General features: G+C 42.6%; 1 long non-coding RNA gene across 11 annotated transcripts; it reads right to left on the bottom strand.

Annotated features, from left to right (window-relative positions):
• Nucleotides 1-3389: 3389 nt before the first annotated feature.
• On the bottom strand, nucleotides 3390-7157 carry LOC125531910. 11 transcript variants are annotated; one of them, XR_007293612.1, is made up of 6 exons: nucleotides 6491-7157; nucleotides 6098-6206; nucleotides 5440-5563; nucleotides 4954-5054; nucleotides 4053-4171; nucleotides 3390-3421 (listed from the first exon to the last, which is right to left on the bottom strand). It is a non-coding gene; the product is annotated as an uncharacterized LOC125531910 (long non-coding RNA). The 11 variants fall into 11 exon arrangements; XR_007293609.1 differs by lacking the exon at nucleotides 3390-3421 and adding an exon at nucleotides 3461-3613; XR_007293613.1 differs by lacking the exon at nucleotides 3390-3421 and having other exon boundaries at nucleotides 3780-4171; nucleotides 6491-6619; nucleotides 6723-7157.
• Between the last annotated feature and the right edge of the window lie 5248 nt (nucleotides 7158-12405).

The raw sequence follows: 12405 nt of genomic DNA, 5'->3' as shown, positions 1-12405 counted from the left end.
AAATGTCCAAACGAACCTTGAAAAATTCCAAAATTAAACCCAACACTCCTGTTGATCTATGTTGACACTATAAATTTTTTGAAAGCAATAAGAGGCAACGGATATCGTTTCGTCCCCAAAGGTGTCATGTTCCCTACTGAAACCATCATGCTTGTTGTGAAAAGCTCTGGTTTGTGAGAAGCTTATACCTAAACCTGCCCCAAATGGGACAATTTTTTTACCACGACATGTTAATGCCACTCCATGGTAGCATGCCAAGTTTCATGAATTTCAGGTGAGTTTTGGATTTACTAGAATTTAAAAACCAGGTATCTCAATATTTGCGGCCGAGTGACGGTGGTAGGGTGTTTGACATTCATTCCCATTTCTTGCATGGGACCTAAGCATGCAACCAAGGACACATATTTGATTTTTTTTTCAACCCGTATATATGCACCGGAGCATGTGCATGTAGTTCAAAATAGAATTATGCACCTGAAATGCCTACAAAACCAAGTTCATGTATAAAAACGTTCAAACGAACCTTGAATAATTCCATTTTTTTGACGGCACACCTATAGTTGCGTGTTCACTTCAGTTAAAAGTTCTAGCAATTCAAACACCATCCTTTGCAGTTGTGACCCCATTATGTAATTAAAATCAAGACGAAAAATCAAGTAGATCACACACAGTATATTATCACCAACCGTGTGAGATGCAGCACAAAATATCTTGGAGCACCGTCGGAGTGTCAAGCACACTAGCCCGCTACTCAAATATCATTTCACTGTTCAATCGTCGCCTATGAAAGATGGGGACGTGGACCCGCGTCGTGAGGGCAACTTTGGCGGCCCACTCTGACGAGAGCGTGGCCGCAGCCTCCAGGTGCGTGCTAACAAGCTTCGGGAGTACGACCGCAATCTGTGTCCGGGCGGCCAAGGCAGCCCAAACGGCCGCTGTTACTTCTCAGGCGGCGGCAGCAACATCTGCCTCGGGGATGGCAACTGGCGAGAGTGGCACAATAGTTGTCGTTTCCGCGGTGGCGGCCTTCGCACTGATGGAGGCTGCCCACGACCATGTGGAGGCCATCCACGCCCAGCTCGTGGTGGTCACCGCACAAATCGAACGAAAGTTCTCCGACAACGGTCAGCAACCCACGGCCGAAGAGTTAGCAATCGCCGAGAGTGTTCGAGCAGCCGTCTGTTCCTGCGTGGCATACCTTGCCACGACGGAGCCCGCCAAAGCCCAGATCGCGGCCGCCCATGCCCAGCTCATGGTGGCCTATTCAAAAGATATGGCGGCCACGGATGGCGTGATGCTTGCGGAGTATGGTGCGATTGATGCCATGGAGCCCCTTCCCCAAGAGACCCTCGGGCGCGAGCTGGACATGGAGGCGGTGGCAGAGATCACAGAGGACCAGCCGTAGTAGTACTCTTTGTTTTGTTTAATTAAGAGCGCCGAGCTTTAATTTCTTAGAGTAATGTTTAGGTCAGCTAGATATGATTAATTGCTGAACTTGCTTGATTAAGAAGTGTGGGTGTGCTATAGTCTCCTTTGTGTAGCCAAATTATGCAATGACGTGGATGACCATTGTAACCAGGGAAATTTGAACCGAAATTTTTGACGTTCAAACTCATCACACACGGGTTATGCTATCTAAATCGTTTGTGATGTTCACATATCGTACACAGTTCAGAATATGGGACCATGTCTGATGACACTTTGCACACCAGTTTTTCGCTGAAGCGATTCCAAATTTTCGGCTTCCGCGGAAATATCTACCTCCCCGCCGCATCCCACTTACCATAAGCCACATTTCCCCTATTTCTGCCTTCCTTTCGAAGTTGAAACCTTCAATCCTTGCTTGCAGTGCCGCCTCCTCGTCGGCGACCCTCCTTCACGCTGCTCAGCCTCGCCTATCCAGGAAGGCAATCCACACCCGAACCCATCCTCCTCCTCCTTCCACATCCCACATGCCCCGACCGCCAGTGCGACACCTTCCACCCAAATCACTGACCCCTCTACTAAATAAGTGCCGCCCTAACCCATGGTGCGCGCAGTATAGCCAGGATCTCAGGGGGCATTTGGCAGCGGAGAAGCAAATTACGGCCGCATGCGTGGATGAGGTCGCGATGGCTGCCATTCGTGTCGACCCCCAGATATTGCAGGAGCACCTCGCCGTCGAGGCCACCGTTGACGCCTCGCCATCGAGGCCAACGCGATTGGCTATTTGGTTCAATTCTGCAATGTGATGTTCAATTGTTGTGCGTACATTTTGTTATTCTATACCACGTGAGACATAAATCAAATTTGACTGTACTAAATACATGAGAAACAAATACAATTGCTATATTTCCAAGTTGTTAAGCATGCTTGGTTTGGTTAACTATATGATCTTCCACTAGGAGTACGTTATATTGTGCAATGTGGTGCTCAATTAATGTTTGGTTCATTTGTTATGGTGTTTAGTTAACTGTTTAGTTCAATTCTGCAATGCGATGTTCAATTGTTGTGGGTGCATTCTGTTATTGTATACCATGCGAGGAATAAATTGAATTTGGCTGTACTAAATACATGAGAAACAAATACAATTGCTATATTTCCATGTTGTTAAGCATGCTTGGTTTGGTTAACTGTCTGATCTTCTATTAGGAGTATGTTATATTGTACAATGTGGGGCTCAGTTAATGTTTGGTTCATTGGTTTTTGTGTTTACTTAACTGCTTGGTTCAATTCTGTAATGCGATGTCCAATTGTCGTGGGTAGAATTTTGTATTGTTGTGCATGTGAGGAATAAATCGAATTAGGCTGCACTTAATACATGAGAAACATATACAAGTGCTATATTTCCTAGTTCTTAATCATGCTTGGTTTGGATAAATGGGTTTTCCATGTGGCTTGAATTAATCTCATGAATCTGCAATGTGCTTATTTTTCATCAACGTATTTTTCTGGTAGCATGTGAACCCTCACTTAACCTGATGACTAACTACCTTATATGTGTTCCAGGGAAACAATGGGAAGCACTGACGTTTACAATTGAGGTTTGCGCATCCATGGTCCTTTGTCTAATAGCACATTATTGTGCAATTACAGGAACCACTCTAATATTTAGGTTTTGAACAATTTGGTCTTGCACATGTAGGTCCTGCTATCAGAGGTTTTGACCCACTGTTCGACCCTTTTTGCATATGGGGAAATGAGTTTTCCATGAATATCAGCCAAGTCAATAAACTCAAAAAGATTATTAGGATAAAGAAATTAGCGACAAAAAACAACAAGATCTTTGTCCGCACAATGAAGAAGACATCAGATCACTACGTGATGGTACTAGCTATTATACCTTGCCTTTTTTATTCCTTTGCCCCATTTCCAATATAGAGAAGATATTTATGCACATCCTTGCTTTCAGGGCTTTCCAAAGCAGTTCACTGATGATTTCCTGTCAAACCACCTGTATGGTCAGGAGGCGAGGAAGGTATTCATACAACACCCACGGTTTAATATTGAAGTGTTCCTAAAGAGGACGTAGAATGGACGGTCAATCATCCACGGTGCGCCATTAGTAAGCATATCATCTATAGCCCTTTTCCTAGTAGTGCATTGTTGATATAAGAATTGTAAACCTTCTTTCCTACACAGGAAGAAATGTAGCTTATGGTTTGTAAACAAATGAGGATCATTAGTGCTGCATAGCATCATTCAATGCAACTGGAGCCATTGGAAAACAAATATTAGATTCACCTAAAAAATAGCAGATCAATGTGCAAAACTTTGCTTACAACGAATATGCAATGATATGAGATCAGTCAAAAATTAGTGGATTAGTAGGCCCAAATCCATGGCCAATCTGCAATCCATTAGCCATGAACCCATGTACAGGCTGCATTTTCTTCCTAGCTAGTAAACATTTCAAATGGTAGCATAGCACAAGAAAATTAAGGGAATTTTCAAATTACATAAAACCCACACTCTCCGTAAAGATGATCACATCCTCATGTATTTTTCATAGTCCATGGACTTCGTAAACTACACTTTTGAATCTGAACAACTCTGTGACAATTGACGAATACCTTGGGTGGAAGAACAGAACCAGCCTTCTCACGGCCCTTTGTATCTACGGGGGCTTGGCCTGATAACCTAATGTTTTTAATACCTCCAAGAACTGCTTCCCAATTTTCTGGAGCTGCAACTACACACATTACTATGTTAGCTTCTTGATCAGCAAATGGACATGAGGATCAACACAGATACAACTAGGAAAAAAACTATTAATAGAGTAGCCAAAATATCTAATTTTGACACAATTGCTTCGCATGGTTTTAACTATTAAAGTGGTACTGATACGTATGTAATGATCTGAAATCAGGAAAAGTGGACTGAATTTATTCAAGAGCTTAAGTTGAAACAATTTGAACTCCGTGAAAAATTAGGCATCGCAATAAAAATGTTTGCGGGGATCAAAACGCCAGAATGTAGGAGCAACATGTATGGTTAAATTGATCCCACAAAAGAATGTAAGCACTACATGGACAAAATGATGCAATTCACTAATTCAAAAATTGAGGACATATTGTGGATACTGATTCTATAGGTTTGACTTAATATCACGTTATGTTGGAGGAAGCTGTGTCTATCTATTTTAAAGATCATCATTTTGGAAACACGTATTTATATACTCAGGGCTGCAATCTTGGGTTGAGGAGTACATATGACTTGGTGCATTCTAGTAAAGGGCTCTGCCTTGTGTTGGTTTTACTTTATTTTATGTTTCATGTACATCCTTCTAAACTTAAAATATAAATACACCCGGTAGGGAAATCTACTGTCTTCCTAAGAAAATCAGGTTGCAAGAACAGAAATCATCTATAGTAAGAATAACAGCGACGTCATCTAAAAAATAATAGCATCAATATAATTTGGACAAATTTGACATAATAAATCTTTCTTGTTAATCTTCTGATGTCTAATTACCTTCCACTTTCATAACAGATGAAACTCTGATCTTTTTCTCAAACCTGACTGAAGACGTGAAACGGTAAGCTTTTCATAGGACATAAGGGCAAAATTTACACCTACAGTAAAATGGCATGTGCAGATTTACAACAAGATTAACCATATGCAGGAAACCCAAAAGGGAGGTTACTGCATAGAATAATGATAACAAGCCACGCTTGAAGAAAAAAACGCAAACATGCAATAATTGACTCTTAACCCGCATAATACTTTCTTCAATGGGACCTGAACTGGACCGAAACACCAATAGTAGAAAATGAAGCACTCCTAAACTAAGAGCACGAATGCACTGAAAGGGTTAAAGTACAGCTGTACAATTACATCTCAGCATAGCCGAACACTCAAGCACACACTAATTTAAACCAAGTCCAGGAAGAAGAATTAGTGATGCATGATGCTTTTTTAATATGAAGAGAAACATTATTATAGTTAGTTAGCATATACCTGCTTCTTAGGATGCTCCTCCTTTACTTCAAGCACCTGTTCAGCATTTTCCTCTCCATAGAATTCATTTCAGACTTGGAGTAGTCAAAAGAAACACTGGGTTCACACTCCACTTCCTTTACACCTGAAAAGGCAGAAGTCATGCTTTAGACAAAACGAGTAATAGTAAACAAACTATGAAAACAAGAATGCGGATTTTAATAGTCATAGATATGACTGAGTGGAAAGTATCGAGTCGTAGCTAAAGTGAATCGATGCATAACAAAATTTTAGTGTCTTTTGTGGAAGAAAAAAAGAAAATATTTTGGATCGTATTTATGTCTTGAAATTAAAAGGTTCAGGCAACATGAACATACATAAATAAGTGAGAATTTTTTCCTCAAGGGGGTTTCTACACTGAATATGTACAAGCCATGATTGAAGAAAAAAACACATAGATGCAACTACTGACTCTTAACATTCATAATACTCCTTAAGAAATGCCAAAATATAAGCGCATGGGACATGTAGAGCAATTTATTAATGAACTATGATAGACTTTTAGCTTTCATAATAGTCCTTAAGCAATGCAAAATGTAAGCGCATGGTACATGTAGAGCAATTGATTGACGACCTCTAATTGTCGATCAAACCATTTAGAGGAAACATATAAAATTACCTGGTGAACTATTCTTATTTGATTATGCTGGTACCCTCTTTGTAGTTACTAACATTTTTCCCTCGGCCTTCACACATCAACAATCTTCGATGTCTGGAACAATACCAACCTGCATATGTGTAAATATTTTCTTTAGTGGGACATGAATTGGACCAAAAACCAACAGTGGAAAAGGAAGCACTGCTAAACTGACAACACGAATGCACAAATGCACTAAAATGTTTAAACTCCAGTTGTGCAATTACAATCTCAGATAATTGAACACTCAAGTGGACTATAAGGTGCGCTCAGATAATGGACTAACGCTCAGATATAGTGAGCAAAATCAGTCTCTCTCTCTCTCGCGCGCGCTTGCGCACACACATACACAGAGAAGTAGGGAGAGGGACGCACCTGGCAATGGCCTTTGTTTCCCGCTTCTGGTGTCCCGAGCCATTCCAAGGCTTGCCGCCGCTGCTACTGCAGAAGCAGCCATCAGGCACACTGCAGAATCGAAGCCGGCGCACCTCGACTCGTGCTCCCCTTGCCAATCGCCGGCAGTTAATGAAGAAGAGGAGGGTTAGGGTTTGGAAAGGGGACTGTGAGAGCAATAGTGAACCGAGACGGGCTAAGAGGAGAGCCACACTTCTCCTGTCAAGTGCACACGAGGATGACAGCTACGGCGACAATGTCGGGGATGCGGACGGCGGGATCCGGCAGGCCGGGAGAAGGAGCCGGCGGTGGCATGGGGGCAGCTAGGGTTGGCAGGTTGAGGTTGATCCCCTTGTCGCCTTGAACACCCTTGGGCTTCTAGGTAGAGAAGGAGCACCTGGAGCTCAAGCTCGTCCATGGCGATGGGGAGGAGTTGGTGGTTGGTGGGAGGAAGAACGTGGGCACGGGAGCCACCGCCGCTGTCTACAGATGAGGAGCGAGCGAGGGAGGGAAGCGACTGCGTGGGAGGAAGGGAGATGTGGGGGAGGGAGGAGCAGGCGAAGGTGGCAGCCGGTGGATGTAGGAGATGGCGGCGGCATGTGGTGGGCTGGTGGCCACGGGAGGGGTGGAGGACGAGCGAGTGCGGGGAGGGGTGAAAAAGGATAGCTAGGTCTCCACGGCAGTAATATATACCCATAAGCTAAATGACTACAATGCCCTCAACAAGGCTCCAATTTTATAGGCGGTGGCATGAAAGAGAAGGGACTATTCATTGCAACGGCCTTAGTTTTGATCTGGCAGCCCAGATCGTCTGAGAACGAGATCTGACGGCCAGAAACGCATCAGAGAAAGGATCCGATGGCCGAGAGTGCCTGAGCTCTAAGGAGCCAGGTAGCTAACTTCATCTTATCTTTCTGTATTCATTTCTCCCGAACTGCATGCGATAAATAATTAAGAAGATTAGCTAATCACTATACGAGTGTCGGATAGGATTACAAAATGGCGGACCGTCATAGTAGTGTCGTATAGGATAACTATCGCACACGCTATTCTGTGGTGCAACATTTATGATGCGTACCACGTCAAAATTAGTTCATGATTGTAAAGCGTGTAAGATAAGGTGACTATCACAAACATTTAGTTCGCTTGCATCGTTTGTGATATTGTCTGACATCACGCATGCTTCACAAATAACAACTCTATGCATGGTCGCACATGTTTCCTCTCTGTGAACCGTGTCAGATTATCATGTATATCACACATGTTTCTGCTTTACCAACCATGAGCACCGTAACAACCTGTAGAACGTAATTTCACCCTAATTTAATTGCTGCTATTTAAAATTGTACCGACTTTGAATTTGAAAGGACGTTAAAGCTTTATTCATATCCATCAAGTTCAAACAACCAATGCATTATTCGATTCATAGGTACATTTGTTCAAGAATTACATAAAAATGAATTACATAAGCACCAAATAAAGAATGATGAACCACATTTGTTACTTGTACTATTAAAGACAGGAAATAAAGAGGTGAAAGACATTCTGGTTGCTGAACAAGGTGAGGTGGAATGCCCATATTGTGCCCTCCTCCATGCAGAAGGCATGCACGACTCTAGTCCAACCCCTTGTGATGGCCGACCGCCCATCCTTCACTGTCTTCATCAAGACATCTAGATAGTCATCGTGTTCTAGTAGAAATACTTTCACCTTTTCATGCCCATCAATCATGTAATTTGATAGGCAATCTTGAGTAAACTGCTTTGGCAACCACTATAAGGAATCTTGAGTAAACTGCTTTGGCATCAATTCAGACATTGTCATCTAATACAATTCATTATGGGTAGTAAAAACAAGGCTCCAGAGTTTTTCCTTACTATCCGGCAGTTCATTGTTGTCTTAGATAAAGTGTAAACAAATAGTTTAATTGCCATCTTTTAACCCATTTTACTACTTATCAGTTTCCTCACTTGATGCTGGTTCATCAATATCTCATTGCCCCATATACAGAAACAATCGAAGCACGGATCTGTACCAATGACATATGACCTAAAAGCACCAAGTTAATATTAGAAGCTAAACTACAATTGCAAAATGATGTAGTACAATAGTCCCTCCATCCCATTATATAAGATCTTACAACATCCACTATACTCACATATTGGATGAATTAACATCTTATATTATGGGGCCGAGGAAGTTGTTGTCGCTGCTTTTGTTGTTGTTATTGTTGTTGTTGTTGTTGTTGTTGTTGTTGTTGCTGCTGCTGCTGTTGTTGTTGCTATTGTTGTTGCTGTTGTTGTCGTTGGTGGTGGTGTTGTTGCTGTTGTTGTTGTCGCTGCTTTGCAGTTGTTGCAGTTGTTGCTGTTGTTGTTGTTGTTGTTGTTGTTGTTGTTGTTGTTGTTGTTGTTGTTGCTGCCGTTGTTGTTGTTGTTGTTGTTGTTGTTGTTGTTGTTGTTGTTGCTGCTGCTGCTGCTACTGTTGTTGTTGCTGTTGTTGTTGTTGGTGTTGTTGGTGGTGGTGGTGGTGTTGTTGCTGTTGTTGTTGCTGCTTTTGTTGTTGTTGTTGTTGTTGTTGTTGCTGCCATTTTTGTTGTTGTTGTTGTTGTTGTTGTTGTTGTTGTTGTTGTTGTTGTTGTTGTTGTTGTTGTCGTCATCATCGTCGTCGTCATCATCGTCCCCGCCGCCGCCGCCGCCGTCGTCGTCGTCGTCGTCGTCGTTGTTGTTGTTGTTGTTGTTGTTGTTGTTGTTGATGATGATGATGTTGTCGTTGTTGTTGTGCTCTTCTATGTATATCTAGACATCATTAGAACATTAAGGTGACACTCTTCCTTGTTGCTATGTAGCCTAGGATTGCATATTTAGACATTCAGTACAATGCATGTTGCTATGCAGTCTCAGATATATTAGATATTGCCATAGTTAGCCTACCGATAAATGGGTTACAAATATATTCAGTTAAATGTTCGATTCACTGATTAATTCCTTATCATCCCCAACCTATATGGTACCAACTACCGATATCATGGACAATGAGTATATATAAGCCATGGGATGAAACTAACCTCGATGGAAAACAACAGTCATTCCCAAAATTGTCCTGTGTAAGTACATTGAAAGGCATGTTAAGCAAAAGAAGCTAAACATCAACCAAATATATCCATGGTAGACAATGCAATCTCCAAATGATAGCTTTAGTGTGCAGGTTTAAGCATGCTAGTTAAGCAAAACAAGAAGTGGAAAGGTGTGTTAACTGCAACAGGCCTAACATTTAACAACAAGCAAATATAGTCATTCAATCTAGTATTGTGCCGGTCTAAGTACACTAACTATTGCTAAATAAAAATGGAAAGGCCTTTTATCTACAACATGCTTAACAACAACCAAATGTAGTCATTCATATTGGTATTGTTGAAACTTGAATAGATGAAATTGAAATGCATAGTTCATACTTGCACATATAGAACATCACATTGTGAATAACTGAAATAAGGGTATTTTACATATGTGTCCCAAACTCGAACCCACTACTCATATTTGCCCTAATTTCGATGCATGCTCAAATTTTCCCCACTACCATCAAGTCACCTTATAGAAATGCCTTGTTGTGCAGTTACCGTCCGGTCAAAGGGCTTTGGCCATCTGGTGAACAGTAAATTTGAAAAAATAGCAAAAAAATCTAAAAAATCTGAAATTTTGTGGGATCGAAGATACTCGAGGCACAAGTTGTGTGCAAATTTTTATGGTGTTTGGACATCCCAGGAGTCCGTGACAAAGGAAAGAATTTAATCTATATGCTCGTGAACAATAAATTCGAAAACAATAGCAAAGGCAATACAGAAAATCTGAAATTTTGCGGGATCGTAGACGCTCGGGTGTGCAAATTTTGTTATCAAATGACATGCGAGGAGCTCTAGTAAAAAATAAAGTAGTGCATTTTTTAGAGTTCTTTGAGCCAAATTTTTATTTTTTTTTCTCCACAAGCTCCAACAATGTCCAAACACCACAAAAGGTTGCACGCACCCTGGACACCTGAGCGTCTTCGATCGGGCAAAAAATCAGATTTCTTTTGATATTTTGCTATTTTTTCGAATTTACTGTTCACAGACATACAAATTAAATTCTATCATTTCTCACGGGCTCCTGGAATGTCCAAACACGACGAAAATTTGACGGACCTTGCGCATTCGAGTATCTTCGATCCCATAAAATTTCAGATTTTTTTATTTTGTTTGCTCTTTTTCGAATTAACTGTTTAACAAGTTATAGTTCACGAGATGGTCAAAGCCCTTTAACTAGATGGTAAGGGCACAAAAGGGCATGTCTATAAGGGGACTTGACAGCATATGGGAAAAGTTGAGCATGCTTTGAAATTAGGGCAAATATGAGTAGGTAGTTCGAGTTAGGGACAGAAATGCAAATGCCTCCTGAAATAAAAGAAGGCATACTACAAACAACAAAAGATAGAAATTGAAACTGGAAATATGCTAACTAGAAACAACTGAACAACCAGAAACAGTTGATGCATATGCTCGCGACAACAGGCTTAACAACAACCAAGTTGTCGTGGTGGGTGCACGACAGATGCCAAGGGATGGCTAAAGAGAGGAGGAAGCTCGAGGGCACTGGTGGGCTCCAGAGGCGAGGTCGGCATGAGCGAGCGCGGGACGCAAGACATACCCAGGTTCGGGGCTCTCCGGAGAGATAACACCCCTAGTCCCGCCGAGTGTGGTTTATATGCAACAGTACAGGGTTTCTCCTAGAGCTGTATGGAGGAATAAGGAGGACGGGCCAAGGCTTAGGCTGCTCCCTCTCCCTGTGTGGCTAGTCTGGTTTGTGGTGTGAATGCTATCATTCTCATCGTGCTGCTTGCCCGTATGCATGAGGGCTCCTGGGGGGTTTTATAGGTCAACCCCCCAGGGGTACAATGGTAATGTTACAAGGTGGTAGGGTGTAATGCCCCGTATGTAACTTGCCATATTTGTATTCCAACTCTTGCCATTTTCGGCACTAAGTTATGATATTCCCTCGTGGTTGGGTTTTGCCTTCGTTTGGCTTTTTGTCCATGTCATGCATCTCATATCATGTCATCATGTGCATCACATTTGCATATGTGTTTGTCTCATGCATCCGAACATTTTCCCCGTTGTCCGTTTTGCGATCCGGCACTCCTATGCCCTCCGGCGTCCCCTTTTGCCTCTTTTCGTGTGCGGATGTTAAACATTCTCGGATTGGACCGAGATTTGCCAAGCGGCCTTGGTATACTACCGGTGACCGCCTGTCAAGTTTCGTGCCATTTGGAGTTCGTTTGATACTCCAACGGTTAACCGAGGAACCGTAAAGGCCTCGTGTGTGTTGCAGTCCAACACCCCTCCAAAGTGGCCCAAAACCCATCCAAACCCCCTCCATCCTCTCGACCGTTCGATCACGATCGCGTGGCCACAAACCGCACCTCATTTAGACTCTCCTAGCTCCCAGAATCTATAAATAGGCCTCCCTTCCGAAATTGGCGGATGAAACTATTGGGGAACGTAGTAATTTCAAAAAATTTCCTACGCACACGCAAGATCATGGTGATGCATAGCAACGAGAGGAGGAGAGTGTGATCTACGTACCCTTGTAGATCGACAACGGAAGCGTTGACTTTGGTTGATGTAGTCGTACGTCTCCACGGCCCGACCGATCAAGCACCGAAACTACGGCACCTCCGAGTTTTAGCACATGTTCAGCTCGATGACGATCCCCGGACTCCGATCCAGCAAAGTGTCGGGGAAGAGTTCTGTCAGCACGACGGCGTGGTGACGATCTTGATGTTCTACCGTCGCAGGGCTTCGCCTAAGCACCGCTACAATATTATCGAGGATTATGGTGGAAGGGGGCACCGCACACGGCTAAGAA

This window comes from Triticum urartu, unplaced genomic scaffold, assembly GCF_003073215.2.
Source record: "Triticum urartu cultivar G1812 unplaced genomic scaffold, Tu2.1 TuUngrouped_contig_8375, whole genome shotgun sequence".
In the NCBI taxonomy this organism is placed as follows: Eukaryota; Viridiplantae; Streptophyta; class Magnoliopsida; order Poales; family Poaceae; genus Triticum; species Triticum urartu.
This window is presented reverse-complemented; position numbering and strand designations above follow the sequence as displayed.